The sequence below is a fragment of the Triturus cristatus genome, chromosome 4_2, assembly GCF_964204655.1.
Source record: "Triturus cristatus chromosome 4_2, aTriCri1.1, whole genome shotgun sequence".
Lineage (NCBI taxonomy): Eukaryota > Metazoa > Chordata > Amphibia > Caudata > Salamandridae > Triturus > Triturus cristatus.
This window is the reverse complement of record NC_140586.1, coordinates 985,914,638-985,935,940: the sequence shown is the minus strand read 5'-3', so window position 1 is coordinate 985,935,940 and position 21,303 is coordinate 985,914,638. Positions and strand designations below refer to the sequence as shown.

Here is a 21,303-nt window from a genome sequence, read left to right as displayed (position 1 = left end):
AGAATATCGCTAATCCTGTTAGAGACAAAAAAAGCAGCGCTAACCGCGGTTAACGCTGCTTTTTTACGTCTGCTCATTTTCAGACTTAGCCATGATATCCTATGGAAGGAGGATATCATGGCTAAGTTTGCCTGTCCCTATCAACAAGCTAACGTGAGATTATCGCTGGATTTCCAGCGATAATCTCACGTTAGCCACTTAGCATGAGGATTTTTATCGCTTTTGAGATAAGCGTTGCTAATAGCACGCTATCTCAGCGATAAAAATTCACGCTAGCCGGCGATAATTATCCTCACGCTAAGTGCGCTTAGAGATAATTATCGCCGGTTGTTGTTGATATGCCCCTTAATACTTTGCTTTTTTCATTGCCTTTTTTTTTACCCTTTAATCTTTCGCTCGTTTTGATATTATTTTTCCCCTTATTTGAACCCTGCCAATTGTTTCTATTCTCTTCCCCTCATGTTATTTCGTTACAATTCGATATGCTTCAGCAATAGTTTCTTTGCTTTCACAATGTTGCCATTTCCATTACGATTCATTCTCTCTATTTATTTTTGTCCGTCTCAGGTGATTTTTCGCCTGGGCCGAGTTTGGCCTCCTGCTGTACCCCGCACTCAGCCGCGCAGTGATCCGCTGCTTCTGTCTGACCTCAGCCGCGCAGGGATCCGCTGCTTCTGCCTGACCTCAGCCGAGCAGGGATCAGCTGCTTCTGCCTGACCTCAGCCGCGCAGGGATCAGCTGCTTCTGTCTGACCTCAGCCGCGCAGGGATCAGCTGCTTCTGTCTGACCTCAGCCGCGCAGGGATCAGCTGCTTCTGTCTGACCTCAGCCGCGCAGGGATCAGCTGCTTCTGCCTGACCCTGCCCGGGCTGAGCTTCGTTTCCGATACGCGAGGCCGCGGGGACACCTGAGTTGTTTGTAGTAAATAGTTCACAGTGTTTCTTATTCACAGCCAAACCCTCCTCTTTGTTTTTGCTCACTGCAGTGGCATCCTTCAATAAGAATGGAGAATATCTTCAATTTGTCATGGACTGTGTGTGTCTTAAAAACACCCATGTCTGGGTCTTTACAGGCACCAATGCTTGTTTCACTGCTGGAGCCGGGAGGCGGCGGTTCCGTCCGAGACCGCCAGAGGGCGCTCTTCGCCTGCTGATGAATCCACTGAGCTGCACCTGGAATGAACGGGAGAAGGGTTTCCTCTTCCGGGTCAGCGGCGGCAGAGACAGCTCAGCAGCGGCGGTGACATCACTTCCTGTTCGTTCCTGGTGTGTGCAGCCTGCTGCAGAGGAGGAAGGAACCTCGTCTATCTGTGCAGTTACTTTCATCTACAGACCCCCCCCCAGACTCCAGATCTGCCTCTCCTCCCCCACACCTGCCCCTCCAGACCCTAGATCTGCACCAGCCCCCCATCAGACCCCAGATTTGCCCCTGCCCCCTCAGACCCCAGATCTGCCCCCCCAGCCCCCAGATCTGCCCCTCTCCCCCCTCAGACCCCAGATCTGCCCCTGCCCCCCTCAGACCCCAGATCTGCCCCCCCCCCCCTCCGATCCCAGATCTGCCCCCCCAGCCCCAGATCTGCCCCCTCCCCCAGGGGGAGGAGAGAGCCTGGACATGTCTGCACAGGTCTCTGCTCAGGTAGGAGATTGTCAACACCTTCTGCTGTGTTTGTAGAAATAGATTGAATAATCCTGGAGGGAATCTCTGCAGGAGCCGGCTGAGCTGGACTCTTCTATCCGGGGGCCTCTGGGGGCTGAGCTGGGCTCTTCTATCCGGGGGCCTCTGGGGCTGAGCTGGGCTCTAATATCCGGGGGCCTCTGGGGGCTGAGCTGGGCTCTTCTATCCGGGGGCCTCTGGGGGCTGAGCTGGGCTCTTCTACCCGGGGGCCACAGGAGGGCTTTCCTTCTGGCTCAGGGGGGGTTTGTGGGCATCATGTGTGTTAAAGAGGGGATCTGTGCACTGCACTGCATCTTACTGCACTATGAAGAATCTGTGCACTGCACTGCATCTTACTGCACTATGAAGAATCTGTGCACTGCACTGCATCTTATTGCACTTAAGAAGGGAACCAGGGATAGCCCCAGCAATTATCGTTTGATAGCCCTCCTCGACTCTATCGGAAAGGTCTTTACGAAATGTCTCTTAAATTTCCTCTCCGACTGGGTCGAGGAGAATAATATCTTGCCTCTTGAACAAACTGGCTTCCGTAGGGGGCATGGTACTTTAGATAACCTCACCGCTCTCCATGTGGTTACGGATAAATACGTGCAGGTGAGAGGGGGGGTGGTGTATACGGCTTTTATTGATTTCTCCACAGCGTTTGATAAAGTAGATCGTAGAACGCTGTGGAGAAAATTGGCAGCTCTTGGTGTTCCAGCTTATCTATTGGAGCTTGTCCGGACTCTCCATACAGAGACTTGGTGTAGTGTCTTGCAAGGGGGCGAAAGGGGGCTCTCCTACCAAATTCCGTCCTTGAATGGCCTCAAACAAGGCTGTTTATTGGCTCCCCTTTTGTTCTCCTTATATACTGTAGACCTACCCGCCGCCTTGTCTGCCAGTGAGGGTATTGCTCCGGTGATCGGGGGGACCCCAATATCCTGCTTGATGTATGCCGATGACGTCCTTATTCTAGACTTGACTCCTAAAGGACTTACAAATCGGCTACATGCCCTTCATGTTTTTGCTGCTGCCCATTGCATGAGGATTAACATATCTAAAAGTAAAGTTATGTGCATAGCCGGTAAGAAGAAGTGCCGATCTGAAAATTTTGGATGGTATATCGGCGGACAAAAACTGGAGGTTGTTAACTCCTATACCTTCCTGGGGAAAATTATCACGGCTAACTTGAGTGAGAGGCCCCATATTGAGCATAGCTCACGCAAAGCCCTTGCCCATGGCAAAGGTTTAAACTCCCTCTATCAGGCTACGGGGAAAAGGCACTTTTCGTGTTTACTGGAGGTGTACAGGTCTAAAATCCCCGCAACGATACTGTATGGTATAGAACTTATAGAGGTGAAATATTGGGACTTTTGCCATAAGATTGAGGGGAAACTCTTAAGATCCCTATCTTCTCTAAATACTGCGTGCTCCTTGGCCGCTTGTAGGCTCGATTTCGGTCTCAGGAGCAGTTGGGTACAGGGACTATGTGCCCTAGTAAAATGGGTGGCCTGCCTGGCTAGAGCTGAATTAGGGACGATGAGAGCTCTCCTCAAAAGTGAATTACTGGGTAATTTTAAAGAGTTTTCACAACTTGTAAGGAATTTTAGAAAAGCCGTAACCCTTCTAAAATTAGATGAAAACACCCTGTTTTTGTATTCTCCCTTACAGTTAAAACTCGTATTAAAACAGGCCTCGTGGGAACTATGTTTTCAGTCTGATAAGAAGTTAATCTGTGAAAAGAGGGATGTAGACCTTCTCCTTAATTCTTATGTGATGAAGTTGGCCCAACCCTATGTCACATGGAACTTGCCGCATGGTATTCGTAGATTCTGGTTTCTTTTACGTTACGACCTAGTACCTTTAAATCTACTTTTATCCAAATGGTATGGTTCTTCTCCTATGTGCAATTTATGTAAATTGAGTACCCAGGATTGTATGCATGTTTTATTGATCTGCCCTGCGCTCCGTATATTGCGTCTCAGATGGTTAAAACCTATTTGTATCCGTCTGGGCATTTCCACTTTGAACGGCTTTCTCCAAGCACTCTATTGGCCTCCTAATGAAATGTTCTGTTTCTATATTTTTAACTTTTTTAAAGGTTTTTTTAGCTATTTATTAACATGCCTCTGGAGATGTTTGACATTGCTTCCTGTTGTAGATCTGTCATTGTATGTTATTTTTGTACCTAAATATGTTTCTTAAATGTCATAATCTTGATATGTACTTGTCTTCTGCTTTTATCATTGTAAACTTCTATGTGGCCCTCTTTTGAGAGCCAAAACATAATAAATAAAATTGAATTGAATTGAATTATTGCACTGTTAGGGATCTGTGCGCACTGTATCTTACTTCACTATGAGGAATCTCTGCTTTGCATCTTACTGCACTATGAGGGATCTGTGCACTGCATCTTACTGCACTATGAGGAATCGGCACACTGCAGTGCATCTTACTGCACTGTGAGGGATCTGTGCACTGCACTGCATCTTACTGCACCATGAGGAATCTCTGCACTGCATCTTACTGCACTATGAGGGATCTGTGCACTGCATCTTACTGCACTGTGAGGGATCTGTGCACTGCACTGCATCTTACTACACTGTGAGGAATCTGTGCACTGCATCTTACTGCACTGTGAGGAATCTGTACTCTGCATCTGACTGTATTGTAGGGGATCTATGCACTGCATCTCAGGGCACTATGAGTCTGTGCATGCTACACTTCATCTTACTTCACTATTAGGAATCTATGCACAGGAGCTGCCCTTGCAGGTAAGGGTGGTGAGGAGGGAGTCAACATCCGACGACGAGGGAAAATTCAATTTAAAAAAAAGAAAACCGCTTACCTTGCCCTTGCTTATTTTTAATGGGTTTCCTTTTTGAATGTCTGGTACCTTTCAAATGCCATTGTGCTAAATCGACATTGTACCCTTGCACAGAAGGATGAATCTGACACTATCAGTCTGGGAATGGGTGGATCAGCCTTCTGTAGTGCGAGCAACAAGGCGTGAATATCGGAGAGCTGCACAGTGCAGTCACCAAAGGTTTTAATGAGAGTCTACAGTGGTTTGAATTTGGCGTTTTCACAATTTCCCTGCATGCAGCACATGTCACATTGTATTCCTGTGTCATAACAACCACAGGATGTGCAGAGCCATCTGTATAGAAAACTCTCTTATAGTCCTCAGTGGGTAGGATATAAGGACTTTGTGGTATATTTTGTGTATAGTGGAGAAATTCTTGAATGCCGAGAGTCAGATCATACGCAAATGTTCCATCAACTCCACTTAAAGATACAGGCAATTGCGTCATCATCTGTTGTGGCCAGTATTATTACTATACACTCTGCCCTGGTCGGTTGTCGTTTTGTGTCATCATCTGTTGTGGCCAGTATTGTCACTGCCCGCTCTGCCCTGGTCGGGTGTCGTTTTGCGTCATCATCTGTTGTGGCCAGGATTGTCACTATACACTCCGCCCTGGTCGGGTTTCGTTCTGCGTCATCATCTGTTGTGGCCAGTATTGTCACTATACACTCCACCCTGGTCAGGTGTCATTCTGCGTCATCATCTGTTGTGGCCAGTATTCTCACTATACACTCCGCCCTGGTCGGGTTTCGTTCTGCGTCATCATCTGTTGTGGCCAGTATTGTCACTATACACTCCACCCTGGTCAGGTGTCATTCTGCGTCATCGTCGGTTGTGGCCAGTATTATTACTATACACTCCGTCCTGGTCAGGTGTTGTTCCGTGTCATCATCTGTTGTGGCCAGGTTTGTCACTGTCCAGTCCGCCCTAGTCAGGTGTCGTTCTGCGTCATCATCTGTTGTGGCCAGTATTGTCACTATACACTCCTCCCTGGTCAGGTGTCTTTCTGCGTCCTCATCTGTTGTGGCCAGTATTGTCACTATACACTCCACCCTGGTCAGGTGTCGTTCCACGTCATCATCTGTTGTGGCCAGTATTATTACTATACACGCCGTCCTGGTCAGGTGTTGTTCCGTGTCATCATCTGTTGTGGCCAGTATTGTCACTGTCCGCTCCGCCCTAGTCAGGAGTCGTTCTGCGTCATCATCTGTTGTGGCCAGTATTGTCACTATACACTCCACCCTGGTCAGGTGTCATTCTGCGTCATCATCTGTTGTGGCCAGTATTGTCACTATACACTCCGCCCTGGTCAGGTGTCGTTCTGCGTCATCATCTGTTGTGGCCGGTATTATTACTATACACTCCGCCTTGGTCAGGTGTCGTTCCGTATCATCGTCTGTTGTGGCCAGTATTATTACTATACACTCCGACCAGGTCAGGTGTCGTTCCGCGTCATCATCTGTTGTGGCCAGTATTGTCACTGTCCAGTCCGCTCTAGTCAGGTGTCGTTCTGCGTCATCATCTGTTGTGGCCAGTATTGTCACTATACACTCCGCCCTGGTCAGGTGTCGTTCTGCATCATCATCTGTTGTGGCCAGTATTGTCACTAGACACTCCGCCCTGGTCAGGTGTCGTTTTGTGTCATCGTCTGTTGTGGCCAGTATTGTCACTAAGCAAAAACCAAAGGAAATGATGGACGGAGTGTTGAACATTGCAAGCACTCACCCCGAGTCAACTGATCTGGGTTTAATCCATCACCGTTCTTTAGCCCACTCTGCCACCCCAGTTCAGACATGGCCATATGCAAATCAGTCTGACCCTGTGCCTCATGGGAACAGTCCAGCCCGAACTGCCAAGCCATGTCTTCCCTGGACCGGAAACAAGGTTCCTAGGACCAGTTTCTGGCATTTCAGCCGTCTTCAGCCAGGCTTGCTTGAATCCAGTGGCAAAGTGAGCAAGGGACTCACGTCTGAGCATACCCTGCCAACTTATGGCGAACAAAGCAAAAACCAAAGGAAATGATGGACGGAGTGTTGAACATTGCAAGCACTCACCCCCAGTCAACTGATCTGGGTTTAATCCATCACCGTTCTTTAGCCCTGTAGGAACCTGGGGTCACCAGGCCCTATAGGCGGTAGCGTGGCGCGAGCCGGTCGGGCAACCAGAGGGCTATGTGCTAAGCAACCATACACCACACGCTTCTCATGGACTAGGGACACACACAATAAGGGACGCCACACCGTTCAAATTATGCAAATACTTCAAGTTTATCCAAGTATAGCTGGTCAGATGCAGTTCAGGAAATCACAAGGTAATACATGAATTATAATACCATCATAACATTACATTCGACACTCTGGGTGGTATTTATGCAGTGCCTAACCTTGTTCTAGCGCTGTGCGCGCTTACGTAAAGTCTTTCCCTGGACCAGCCTTCTAACTAAGCGTAATACTTGAACGGGGACACATTGGGTTCACTAACATGGCGCCTGTGGAACTGAGCGCTCCTTGTAATCGATGGCCCCTAATCCTGTGAAGTAAAGCATATGAAACAAAGTGCTACGCGCAACCATTTGCAGGTAATTACAGTCGAGCAGAGCATGTAATACGACACGTTACTCGTGATCCTGGTATGGAATTACCTTCGTGCAGAACATATAACACCATGCGCTACGCGCATCCCTTGGCATGTAATTACTGTCGAGTAGGGCATATAACACAAGGCGTTATTCTTAATCAATTGCCTGTCACTACTTCTGAGCAGAGCATATATCACAATGCGCCGCTCGTAACCCTGGGCATGTAAATACTTTCGAGCCGGGCATATGACACCACGCGCTACTCGCGATCATTAGCATATAAATACTTTCGAGCAGAGCATATAACATACCACGCTACTCGTGATCCTTAGCATGTAAGTACTTTCAAACAGAGCATATAACGTGGCGCGCTACTCGCGATCATCGGCATGTAAATACTTTCGAGCAGAGCATATAACATAACACGCTACTCGTGATCATCGGCATGTAAATACTTTCGAGCAGAGCATATAACATAACACGCTACTCGTGATCATCGGCATGTAAATACTTTCGAGCAGAGCATATAACATAACACGCTACTCGTTCTGGACTCCGAGGCCGTTGCAGCGGAGCCGGTGGAGTGAAAGCGCCTCTCGTGAACAATGTTAATCAGTCCTTCGGAAGAGGCTTCCAGGGGGAGTGCAACAGGACTCGAGGAGCAAGTGTCTACGCTCCGGTGCAGTTCTCAAGGCACCGCACTCAGTCTCACTAAAGGGGGACACGGAACGGATCCCTCGGCGGGGTCTCTCCGTCGCGCAGCAGGGGAGGGGACTCCCACAGAGGGGACAACCCGGGCCAAGTGCGGTGTGGTTCCCAGACCAGCAGGGGGCGCACCAGGGGGGATCTCGGCCTCCGGGCTTACCTCCGTCTCGGCGTCAGCAGGCGTCCGTCCTCACGACGTTGGGGGAACTCGGCCCCGACCTTGCGCACCTCCTCACACGGCTGCGACAGCAGCGACGGGGCCCCGGGCTCCTCCTGGGCCTCGCGACACAGCAGGGCACTCCTCCAGGGCCTCACGACACAGCAGGGCACTTCTCCAGGCCTCCAGGCCGCGGCGGTGAGTGCGCTGGCTTCGTCGTCGCAGGGGGGAGCTCAAATTAAGGATGGGGATATGGTGCTCAGCGGAGCACGCTGCCGGGGGTCCCAGACCAGGGCAGGGAGCGCGGGGGTCACAGCGCTAGTACCTGGTCGATCCCCGGGGTCTCGGCAACCGGCTTAGTATTTTGTTCAAAAGAGTAGCTTGGACACGCAGTCTCAGCTCTGGCATTCAAGGCTTACAGCTCGCTCTTGTCATGCAGTCTCAGTTCTTACAGTTAGGTTTCAGTTCTCAGTTGACAGATGAAGTCTTGTGGCGCAGATGTATCTGGCGCCCTTAAGGGGTTCTGTTACAGGGGGTAGGGATGGAGAGGGCGACTAGGTCCTTCCTAGTCAGGTTGGCAGAGAGTCTCTGGGTCCTCCTACTACTGGGCAAGATCAGTGGGATTCACAGGGCACCTCACTCACTTAAGAGGCAGTACCTAAATCCTGTCACTCTCAGAGGCATAAGTCCCTGGCTAGGCCCTACCGCCTACACTCCTGGTGGATTCTTCCAGCTCTGCTTCACCCCAATGGCCAACTCACTCCACAAGTTTCCCTCCCACTCTTAAGTAGCCCTAGGTCAGGTGACCTCTAGCCAAGGCGGCAAAAGTAAAACCCCACCTCCCTTCTAGAAGGTTCCAGCTTCTTCCAGGAGCTTCCCCACTCTAACTATGGGACAAAAAGGCGGGCTGGTATCGCAACATTGTTGTGGGTCCCAGCCAGCTCCTGGCAGCTAGGGTGCTACTATGAAAAACGACCACCCTGCAGTAGCAGGGGTCTGTGGCAGCCATCTTGGGAGAAGTAAGCACCTGCACCTTAACATTACAAAAACGAAAAAAATGAGGGAAAAAGGGCCAAGTCCAACATAACCCCCTTCCAGCCGAAAGCCAGGGTAGACCGATCAATGCCTTGATGGTCTTCCCTGCTTCGGGCGAGAAAAGGTGGACGCAGGCCCGCAACGGCAGGAGCACCCGCAGGTTCTCCGCCGCTCTGGAACCCGATGGTTCCCTAACAAACCTCCCTGGACCAACGAAACCACCCCACTGGGGCTCCCTAGCTAGTTGTGGCCAGGACCGGCCCCTGGGCCGTCCAGATGTCTCTGGCCCGGGTGATCTCGCGGAGTGGGGGGCAGTAGCCCCAGGCCTGTAGTGCCCGTTGACCACTCCGGTCCTCCTCCTTGCAGTCCTAAACTGCCTCTGGTCCTTCCTCCTGGGGTTCACACCCTTAGGCTGACCAGCCTTCAGGGGCGAGGCTCTCCTCCCCCTAAATCTCCTTCTGGGGTTCCTCACCCTACCCTGCGAGGCACCCTCAGACCACCACTTCCTCCTCAGTCTAGGGCCTTGACCCCTCAACTGATCCCTCAACCTAGGGTCTAAACCCTTAGGCTGAGTCGGTGCCAGAGGCGAGACCTTCCTCCCACTGCACCCCCTTCCAGAGTTCCGCACCCTCCCAACAGGAGTAGCACCCCTGGAAGACAATTCTGGGGGGACACTGCTAACAGATGTCCCACCCGCCAGGTCAGGCAGTACCCATCCCTGGCCTCCCAACCCAGGATCTAAGCCCTGTGGCTGAGCCGGTGCCCGAGGTGAGACCTTCCTCCCTCTGCACCCCCTTCCAGAGTTCCGCACCCTCCCACCTGGAGAAGTACCTCTGGAAGTCAATTCTGGGGGGACACTGTTAACAGATGTCCCACCCGCCAGGTCAGGCAACCCCTGAGCCTGGCATCCCAGCACAGGATCTAAACCCTGCGACTGGGCCAACCCCAGAACCTCAGGCGCGCTGGTTACAGTCGCCCTGGGTCCTCCTGACACTAGGGGCTCCCCTGCACTGGATGGCACATCGGGACAGCCTAGGCTCCCAACCTGGGGCTCCCTTGCGGAACTCTCCAGGCCCTGAGACTTCGGTTGGGGCACCTCGGGACACCTCCCCGTCTCACGCCTTCCTACAGATAGGTCGTGAGGCCCTACAACCCTCTCTCCCTGGGACCTAGCTGGGCTATCTGCCACTCCTCCCACCTCGCTGGGTTGGGAGATCCCTGCACCACCCCCTTCAGGTTCACACCCCAATGCCTCCTCAGACACCCTGGTGATGTCATCCTGGGGTAAATAAACTTCTAGCTCCTGTGGAGCTTCCGGTATGCTGCCACCAGTGTCCTCACTGGACACACTCATCTGGAGGGCACGCAGCTCCAACTCCTTCATCCGAAGCTCGTGCGCCATCCTCCTCTCCTCCATTACCCATCTCCTATTCTCTCTTTCTCTTTCCTGTTCCAGTTTGGCTAGCTCCCATTTTAACTGCCTCTCTTCCCTTCTGTCCTCATACTCCCTTGGAGACGCGCTCCTGCTAGACCCTGTCTTACTACTGGCCCCAGAACGTCTCCCTGGGGGCACATTTTCAGACTCCTCTATGTGTACGATGTCTAGGACTTCTTGGGCGCTGTCCTCCTGAGGTGCATCTGGCGCCCCCTGTCCCTCATCCCCTCTCCCTTCTGGGTGGGCTTCTACCCATGCCCTAATGGCGGTACGGAGTTCCGGCGCTTTGGCCCTCCGCATCCCAGGCACCCCCAACTCCTGCGCGAACTCCCTTAGTTGCTTCACTGTGTACCCCTCGAGGTCAGCTAACCGGGATTCCATTCTGGCAGGTGGGGACCTAGACTCTAAGGAGAAAATTCCTAGGGTGTAGGCAACAGTTAATAGCTAACCAGGCTTCTCGCACTCTCAACCTGGACAGTGGAACTAATGATCCAGCAACAATGGTTTCTGAGCTGTGGAACAAAAAAAATGTATGATAGGGGTTTAATTGTGGCGCCCTTCGCCTCACGGAAGGGTGCTGTATGGTCACAAGTCCCAAGGATCCCACCGCTGGCCAACAATGTAGGAACCTGGGGTCACCAGGCCCTATAGGCGGTAGCGTGGCGCGAGCCGGTCGGGCAACCAGAGGGCTATGTGCTAAGCAACCATACACCACACGCTTCTCATGGACTAGGGACACACACAATAAGGGACGCCACACCGTTCAAATTATGCAAATACTTCAAGTTTATCCAAGTATAGCTGGTCAGATGCAGTTCAGGAAATCACAAGGTAATACATGAATTATAATACCATCATAACATTACATTCGACACTCTGGGTGGTATTTATGCAGTGCCTAACCTTGTTCTAGCGCTGTGCGCGCTTACGTAAAGTCTTTCCCTGGACCAGCCTTCTAACTAAGCGTAATACTTGAACGGGGACACATTGGGTTCACTAACATGGCGCCTGTGGAACTGAGCGCTCCTCGTAATCGATGGCCCCTAATCCTGTGAAGTAAAGCATATGAAACAAAGCGCTACGCGCAACCATTTGCAGGTAATTACAGTCGAGCAGAGCATGTAATACGACACGTTACTCGTGATCCTGGTATGGAATTACCTTCGTGCAGAACATATAACACCATGCGCTACGCGCATCCCTTGGCATGTAATTACTGTCGAGTAGGGCATATAACACAAGGCGTTATTCTTAATCAATTGCCTGTCACTACTTCTGAGCAGAGCATATATCACAATGCGCCGCTCGTAACCCTGGGCATGTAAATACTTTCGAGCCGGGCATATGACACCACGCGCTACTCGCGATCATTAGCATATAAATACTTTCGAGCAGAGCATATAACATACCACGCTACTCGTGATCCTTAGCATGTAAGTACTTTCAAACAGAGCATATAACGTGGCGCGCTACTCGCGATCATCGGCATGTAAATACTTTCGAGCAGAGCATATAACATAACACGCTACTCGTGATCATCGGCATGTAAATACTTTCGAGCAGAGCATATAACATAACACGCTACTCGTGATCATCGGCATGTAAATACTTTCGAGCAGAGCATATAACATAACACGCTACTCGTTCTGGACTCCGAGGCCGTTGCAGCGGAGCCGGTGGAGTGAAAGCGCCTCTCGTGAACAATGTTAATCAGTCCTTCGGAAGAGGCTTCCAGGGGGAGTGCAACAGGACGCGAGGAGCAAGTGTCTACGCTCCGGTGCAGTTCTCAAGGCACCGCACTCAGTCTCACTAAAGGGGGACACGGAACGGATCCCTCGGCGGGGTCTCTCCGTCGCGCAGCAGGGGAGGGGACTCCCACAGAGGGGACAACCCGGGCCAAGTGCGGTGTGGTTCCCAGACCAGCAGGGGGCGCACCAGGGGGGATCTCGGCCTCCGGGCTTACCTCCGTCTCGGCGTCAGCAGGCGTCCGTCCTCACGACGTTGGGGGAACTCGGCCCCGACCTTGCGCACCTCCTCACACGGCTGCGACGGCAGCGACGGGGCCCCGGGCTCCTCCTGGGCCTCGCGACACAGCAGGGCACTCCTCCAGGGCCTCACGACACAGCAGGGCACTTCTCCAGGCCTCCAGGCCGCGGCGGTGAGTGCGCTGGCTTCGCCGCGGCGGTGAGTGCGCTGGCTTCGTCGTCGCAGGGGGGGGCTCAAATTAAGGATGGGGATATGGTGCTCAGCGGAGCACGCTGCCGGGGGTCCCAGACCAGGGCAGGGAGCGCGGGGGTCACAGCGCTAGTACCTGGTCGATCCCCGGGGTCTCGGCAACCGGCTTAGTATTTTGTTCAAAAGAGTAGCTTGGACACGCAGTCTCAGCTCCGGCATTCAAGGCTTACAGCTCGCTCTTGTCATGCAGTCTCAGTTCTTACAGTTAGGTTTCAGTTCTCAGTTGACAGATGAAGTCTTGTGGCGCAGATGTATCTGGCGCCCTTAAGGGGTTCTGTTACAGGGGGTAGGGATGGAGAGGGCGACTAGGTCCTTCCTAGTCAGGTTGGCAGAGAGTCTCTGGGTCCTCCTACTACTGGGCAAGATCAGTGGGATTCACAGGGCACCTCACTCACTTAAGAGGCAGTACCTAAATCCTGTCACTCTCAGAGGCATAAGTCCCTGGCTAGGCCCTACCGCCTACACTCCTGGTGGATTCTTCCAGCTCTGCTTCACCCCAATGGCCAACTCACTCCACAAGTTTCCCTCCCACTCTTAAGTAGCCCTAGGTCAGGGGACCTCTAGCCAAGGCGGCAAAAGTAAAACCCCACCTCCCTTCTAGAAGGTTCCAGCTTCTTCCAGGAGCTTCCCCACTCTAACTATGGGACAAAAAGGCGGGCTGGTATCGCAACATTGTTGTGGGTCCCAGCCAGCTCCTGGCAGCTAGGGTGCTACTATGAAAAACGACCACCCTGCAGTAGCAGGGGTCTGTGGCAGCCATCTTGGGAGAAGTAAGCACCTGCACCTTAACATTACAAAAACGAAAAAAATGAGGGAAAAAGGGCCAAGTCCAACAAGCCCACTCTGCCACCCCAGTTCAGACATGGCCATATGCAAATCAGTCTGACCCTGTGCCTCATGGGAACAGTCCATCACCGTTCTTTAGCCCACTATGAGGAATCTCTGCTTTGCATCTTACTGCACTATGAGGGATCTGTGCACTGCATCTTACTGCACTATGAGGAATCGGCACACTGCAGTGCATCTTACTGCACTGTGAGGGATCTGTGCACTGCACTGCATCTTACTGCACCATGAGGAATCTCTGCACTGCATCTTACTGCACTATGAGGGATCTGTGCACTGCATCTTACTGCACTGTGAGGGATCTGTGCACTGCACTGCATCTTACTACACTGTGAGGAATCTCTGCACTGCATCTTACTGCACTGTGAGGAATCTGTACTCTGCATCTGACTGTATTGTAGGGGATCTATGCACTGCATCTCAGGGCACTATGAGTCTGTGCATGCTACACTTCATCTTACTTCACTATTAGGAATCTATGCACAGGAGCTGCCCTTGCAGGTAAGGGTGGTGAGGAGGGAGTCAACATCCGACGACGAGGGAAAATTCAATTTAAAAAAAAGAAAACCGCTTACCTTGCTTATTTTTAATGGGTTTCCTTTTTGAATGTCTGGTACCTTTCAAATGCCATTGTGCTAAATCGACATTGTACCCTTGCACAGAAGGATGAATCTGACACTATCAGTCTGGGAATGGGTGGATCAGCCTTCTGTAGTGCGAGCAACAAGGCGTGAATATCGGAGAGCTGCACAGTGCAGTCACCAAAGGTTTTAATGAGAGTCTACAGTGGTTTGAATTTGGCGTTTTCACAATTTCCCTGCAAGCAGCACATGTCACATTGTATTCCTGTGTCATAACAACCACAGGATGTGCAGAGCCATCTGTATAGAAAACTCTCTTATAGTCCTCAGTGGGTAGGATATAAGGACTTTGTGGTATATTTTGTGTATAGTGGAGAAATTCTTGAATGCCGAGAGTCAGATCATACGCAAATGTTCCATCAACTCCACTTAAAGATACAGGCAATTGCGTCATCATCTGTTGTGGCCAGTATTATTACTATACACTCTGCCCTGGTCGGTTGTCGTTTTGTGTCATCATCTGTTGTGGCCAGTATTGTCACTGCCCGCTCTGCCCTGGTCGGGTGTCGTTTTGCGTCATCATCTGTTGTGGCCAGGATTGTCACTATACACTCCGCCCTGGTCGGGTTTCGTTCTGCGTCATCATCTGTTGTGGCCAGTATTGTCACTATACACTCCACCCTGGTCAGGTGTCATTCTGCGTCATCATCTGTTGTGGCCAGTATTCTCACTATACACTCCGCCCTGGTCGGGTTTCGTTCGGCGTCATCATCTGTTGTGGCCAGTATTGTCACTATACACTCCACCCTGGTCAGGTGTCATTCTGCGTCATCGTCGGTTGTGGCCAGTATTATTACTATACACTCCGTCCTGGTCAGGTGTTGTTCCGTGTCATCATCTGTTGTGGCCAGGTTTGTCACTGTCCAGTCCGCCCTAGTCAGGTGTCGTTCTGCGTCATCATCTGTTGTGGCCAGTATTGTCACTATACACTCCGCCCTGGTCAGGTGTCTTTCTGCGTCCTCATCTGTTGTGGCCAGTATTGTCACTATACACTCCACCCTGGTCAGGTGTCGTTCCACGTCATCATCTGTTGTGGCCAGTATTATTACTATACACGCCGTCCTGGTCAGGTGTTGTTCCGTGTCATCATCTGTTGTGGCCAGTATTATTACTATACACTCCGACCAGGTCAGGTGTCGTTCCGCGTCATCATCTGTTGTGGCCAGTATTGTCACTGTCCAGTCCGCTCTAGTCAGGTGTCGTTCTGCGTCATCATCTGTTGTGGCCAGTATTGTCACTATACACTCCGCCCTGGTCAGGTGTCGTTCTGCATCATCATCTGTTGTGGCCAGTATTGTCACTATACACTCCGCCCTGGTCAGGTGTCGTTCTGCATCATCATCTGTTGTGGCCAGTATTGTCACTAGACACTCCGCCCTGGTCAGGTGTCGTTTTGTGTCATCGTCTGTTGTGGCCAGTATTGTCACTAAGCAAAAACCAAAGGAAATGATGGACGGAGTGTTGAACATTGCAAGCACTCACCCCGAGTCAACTGATCTGGGTTTAATCCATCACCGTTCTTTAGCCCACTCTGCCACCCCAGTTCAGACATGGCCATATGCAAATCAGTCTGACCCTGTGCCTCATGGGAACAGTCCAGCCCGAACTAGCAAGCCATGTCTTCCCTGGACCGGAAACAAGGTTCCTAGGACCAGTTTCTGGCATTTCAGCCGTCTTCAGCCAGGCTTGCTTGAATCCAGTGGCAAAGTGAGCAAGGGACTCACGTCTGAGCATACCCTGCCAACTTATGGCGAACAAAGCAAAAACCAAAGGAAATGATGGACGGAGTGTTGAACATTGCAAGCACTCACCCCCAGTCAACTGATCTGGGTTTAATCCATCACCGTTCTTTAGCCCACTCTGCCACCCCAGTTCAGACATGGCCATATGCAAATCAGTCTGACCCTGTGCCTCATGGGAACAGTCCAGCCCGAACTGCCAAGCCATGTCTTCCCTGGACCGGAAACAAGGTTCGTAGGACCAGTTTCTGGCATTTCAGCCGTCTTCAGCCAGGCTTGCTTGAATCCAGTGGCAAAGTGAGCAAGGGACTCACGTCTGAGCATACCCTGCCAACTTATGGCAAACAAAGCAAAAACCAAAGGAAATGATGGACGGAGTGTTGAACATTGCAAGCACTCACCCCCAGTCAACTGATCTGGGTTTAATCCATCACCGTTCTTTAGCCCACTCTGCCACCCCAGTTCAGACATGGCCATATGCAAATCAGTCTGACCCTGTGCCTCATGGGAACAGTCCAGCCCGAACTGCCAAGCCATGTCTTCCCTGGACCGGAAACAAGGTTCCTAGGATCAGTTTCTGGCATTTCAGCCGTCTTCAGCCAGGCTTGCTTGAATCCAGTGGCAAAGTGAGCAAGGGACTCACGTCTGAGCATACCCTGCCAACTTATGGCGAACAAAGCAAAAACCAAAGGAAATGATGGACGGAGTGTTGAACATTGCAAGCACTCACCCCCAGTCAACTGATCTGGGTTTAATCCATCACCGTTCTTTAGCCCACTCTGCCACCCCAGTTCAGACATGGCCATATGCAAATCAGTCTGACCCTGTGCCTCATGGGAACAGTCCAGCCCGAACTGCCAAGCCATGTCTTCCCTGGACCGGAAACAAGGTTCCTAGGACCAGTTTCTGGCATTTCAGCCGTCTTCAGCCAGGCTTGCTTGAATCCAGTGGCAAAGTGAGCAAGGGACTCACGTCTGAGCATACCCTGCCAACTTATGGCGAACAAAGCAAAAACCAAAGGAAATGATGGACGGAGTGTTGAACATTGCAAGCACTCACCCCCAGTCAACTGACCTGGGTTTAATCCATCACCGTTCTTTAGCCCACTCTGCCACCCCAGTTCAGACATGGCCATATGCAAATCAGTCTGACCCTGTGCCTCATGGGAACAGTCCAGCCCGAACTGCCAAGCCATGTCTTCCCTGGACCGGAAACAAGGTTCCTAGGACCAGTTTCTGGCATTTCAGCCGTCTTCAGCCAGGCTTGCTTGAATCCAGTGGCAAAGTGAGCAAGGGACTCACGTCTGAGCATACCCTGCCAACTTATGGCGAACAAAGCAAAAACCAAAGGAAATGATGGACGGAGTGTTGAACATTGCAAGCACTCACCCCCAGTCAACTGATCTGGGTTTAATCCATCACCGTTCTTTAGCCCACTCTGCCACCCCAGTTCAGACATGGCCATATGCAAATCAGTCTGACCCTGTGCCTCATGGGAACAGTCCAGCCCGAACTGCCAAGCCATGTCTTCCCTGGACCGGAAACAAGGTTCCTAGGACCAGTTTCTGGCATTTCAGCCGTCTTCAGCCAGGCTTGCTCGAATCCAGTGGCAAAGTGAGCAAGGGACTCACGTCTGAGCATACCCTGCCAACTTATGGCGAACAAAGCAAAAACCAAAGGAAATGATGGACGGAGTGTTGAACATTGCAAGCACTCACCCCCAGTCAACTGATCTGGGTTTAATCCATCACCGTTCTTTAGCCCACTCTGCCACCCCAGTTCAGACATGGCCATATGCAAATCAGTCTGACCCTGTGCCTCATGGGAACAGTCCAGCCCGAACTGCCAAGCCATGTCTTCCCTGGACCGGAAACAAGGTTCCTAGGACCAGTTTCTGGCATTTCAGCCGTCTTCAGCCAGGCTTGCTTGAATCCAGTGGCAAAGTGAGCAAGGGACTCACGTCTGAGCATACCCTGCCAACTTATGGCGAACAAAGCAAAAACCAAAGGAAATGATGGACGGAGTGTTGAACATTGCAAGCACTCACCCCCAGTCAACTGATCTGGGTTTAATCCATCACCGTTCTTTAGCCCACTCTGCCACCCCAGTTCAGACATGGCCATATGCAAATCAGTCTGACCCTGTGCCTCATGGGAACAGTCCAGCCCGAACTGCCAAGCCATGTCTTCCCTGGACCGGAAACAAGGTTCCTAGGACCAGTTTCTGGCATTTCAGCCGTCTTCAGCCAGGCTTGCTTGAATCCAGTGGCAAAGTGAGCAAGGGACTCACGTCTGAGCATACCCTGCCAACTTATGGCGAACAAAGCAAAAACCAAAGGAAATGATGGACGGAGTGTTGAACATTGCAAGCACTCACCCCCAGTCAACTCATCTGGGTTTAATCCATCACCGTTCTTTAGCCCACTCTGCCACCCCAGTTCAGACATGGCCATATGCAAATCAGTCTGACCCTGTGCCTCATGGGAACAGTCCAGCCCGAACTGCCAAGCCATGTCTTCCCTGGACCGGAAACAAGGTTCCTAGGACCAGTTTCTGGCATTTCAGCCGTCTTCAGCCAGGCTTGCTTGAATCCAGTGGCAAAGTGAGCAAGGGACTCACGTCTGAGCATACCCTGCCAACTTATGGCGAACAAAGCAAAAACCAAAGGAAATGATGGACGGAGTGTTGAACATTGCAAGCACTCACCCCCAGTCAACTGATCTGGGTTTAATCCATCACCGTTCTTTAGCCCACTCTGCCACCCCAGTTCAGACATGGCCATATGCAAATCAGTCTGACCCTGTGCCTCATGGGAACAGTCCAGCCCGAACTGCCAAGCCATGTCTTCCCTGGACCGGAAACAAGGTTCCTAGGACCAGTTTCTGGCATTTCAGCCGTCTTCAGCCAGGCTTGCTTGAATCCAGTGGCAAAGTGAGCAAGGGACTCACGTCTGAGCATACCCTGCCAACTTATGGCGAACAAAGCAAAAACCAAAGGAAATGATGTCTTCCGGTCCAGAGAAGACATGGCTTGGCAGTTCGGGCTGGACTGTTCCCATGAGGCACAGGGTCAGACTGATTTGCATATGGCCATGTCTGAACTGGGGTGGCAGAGTGGGCTAAAGAACGGTGATGGATTAAACCCAGATCAGTTGACTGGGGGTGAGTGCTTGCAATGTTCAACACTCCGTCCATCATTTCCTTTGGTTTTTGCTTTGTTCGCCATAAGTTGGCAGGGTATGCTCAGACGTGAGTCCCTTGCTCACTTTGCCACTGGATTCGAGCAAGCCTGGCTGAAGACGGCTGAAATGCCAGAAACCGGTCCTAGGAAGCTTGTTTCCGGTCCAGGGAAGACATGGCTTGGCAGTTCGGGCTGGACTGTTCCCATGAGGCACAGGGTCAGACTGATTTGCATATGGCCATGTCTGAACTGGGATGGCAGAGTGGGCTAAAGAACGGTGATGGATTAAACCCAGATCAGTTGACTGGGGGTGAGTGCTTGCAATGTTCAACACTCCGTCCATCATTTCCTTTGGTTTTTGCTTTGTTCGCCATAAGTTGGCAGGGTATGCTCAGACGTGAGTCCCTTGCTCACTTTGCCACTGTATTTGAGCAAGCCTGGCTGAAGACGGCTGAAATGCCAGAAACCGGTCCTAGGAAGCTTGTTTCCGGTCCAGGGAAGACATGGCTTGGCAGTTCGGGCTGGACTGTTCCCATGAGGCACAGGGTCAGGCTGATTTGCATATGGCCATGTCTGAACTGGGGTGGCAGAGTGGGCTAAAGAACGGTGATGGATTAAACCCAGATCAGTTGACTGGGGGTGAGTGCTTGCAATGTTCAACACTCCGTCCATCATTTCCTTTGGTTTTTGCTTTGTTCGCCATAAGTTGGCAGGGTATGCTCAGACGTGAGTCCCTTGCTCACTTTGCCACTGGATTCGAGCAAGCCTGGCTGAAGACGGCTGAAATGCCAGAAACCGGTCCTAGGAAGCTTGTTTCCGGTCCAGGGAAGACATGGCTTGGCAGTTCGGCCTGGACTGTTCCCATGAGGCACAGGGTCAGACTGATTTGCATATGGCCATGTCTGAACTGGGGTGGCAGAGTGGGCTAAAGAACGGTGATGGATTAAACCCAGATCAGTTGACTGGGGGTGAGTGCTTGCAATGTTCAACACTCCGTCCATCATTTCCTTTGGTTTTTGCAGTATTGTCACTATACACTCTGCCCTGGTCAGGTGTCGTTCCGCGTCATCATCTGTTGTGGCCAGTATTGTCAATATCCGGTCCTCCCTAGTCAGGTGTTGTTCCGCGTCATCATCTGTTGCTGCCAGTATTGTCACTATACACTCCGCCCTAGTCAGGTGTCGTTCTGCGTCATCATCTGTTATGGCCAGTATTGTCACTATCTGCTCTGCCCTAGTAAGGTGTCGTTCCGCGTCATCATCTGTTGTGGCCAGTATTGTCACTATCCGCTCCGCCCTAGTCAGGTGTCGTTCCGCGTCATCATCTGTTGTGGCCAATATTATTACTGTACACTCCTCCCTGGTCAGGTGTCTTTCCGCGTCATCATCTGTTGCTGCCAGTATTGTCACTATACACTCCGCCCTGGTCAGCTGTCGTTTTGCGTCATCATCTGTTGTGGCCAGTATTGTCACTATACACTCTGCCCTGGTCAGGAGTCGTTCCGCGTCATCATCTGTTGTGGCGAGTATTGTCACTATACACTCTGCCCTGGTCGGGTGTTGTTTTGCATCATCCTCTGTTATGGCCAGTATTGTCACTGTCTGCTCAGCCCTGGTTAGGTGTTGTTCTGCGTCATCATCTCTTGTGCCCATTATTGTCACTGTCCAGTCCGCTCTAGTCAGGTGTCGTTCTGCGTCATCATCTGTTGTGGCCAGTATTGTCACTATACACTCCGCCCTGGTCAAGTGTCGTTCTGCATCATCATCTGTTGTGGCCAGTATTGTCACTAGACACTCCGCCCTGGTCAGGTGTCGTTCCACGTCATCATCTGTTGTGGCCAGTATTGTCACTGTCCGCTCCACCCTAGTCAGGTGTCGTTCTGCGTCATCATCTGTTGTGGCCAATATTATTACTGTACACTCCGCCCTGGTCAGGTGTCTTTCCGCGTCATCATCTGTTGCTGCCAGTATTGTCACTATCCGCTCCGCCCTAGTCAGGTGTCGTTCCGCGTCATCATCTGTTGTGACCAGTATTGTCACTGTCCGCTCCGCCCTGGTCAGGTGTCATTCCGCGTCATCATCTCTTGTGGCCAGTATTATTACTATACACTCCGCCCTGATCAGGTGTCGTTTTGTGTCATCATCTGTTGTGGCCAGTATTGTCAATATCCGGTCCTCCCTAGTCAGGTGTTGTTCCGCGTCATCATCTGTTGCTGCCAGTATTGTCACTATCCGCT

The 21,303-nt window shown here is 51.5% G+C and overlaps 1 protein-coding gene across 1 annotated transcript in view; it reads left to right on the top strand.

Moving 5' to 3' along the window:
* Positions 1 to 1,521: 1,521 nt before the first annotated feature.
* LOC146839223 (uncharacterized) overlaps positions 1,522 to 21,303 on the top strand; it is a 115,856-nt gene continuing 96,074 nt past the window's right edge. Inside the window, exon 1 of the mRNA XM_085603234.1 lies at positions 1,522 to 1,634. The gene's annotated coding sequence lies outside the window, so the exon portion shown is untranslated. The remainder of the gene's footprint in view (positions 1,635 to 21,303) is intronic.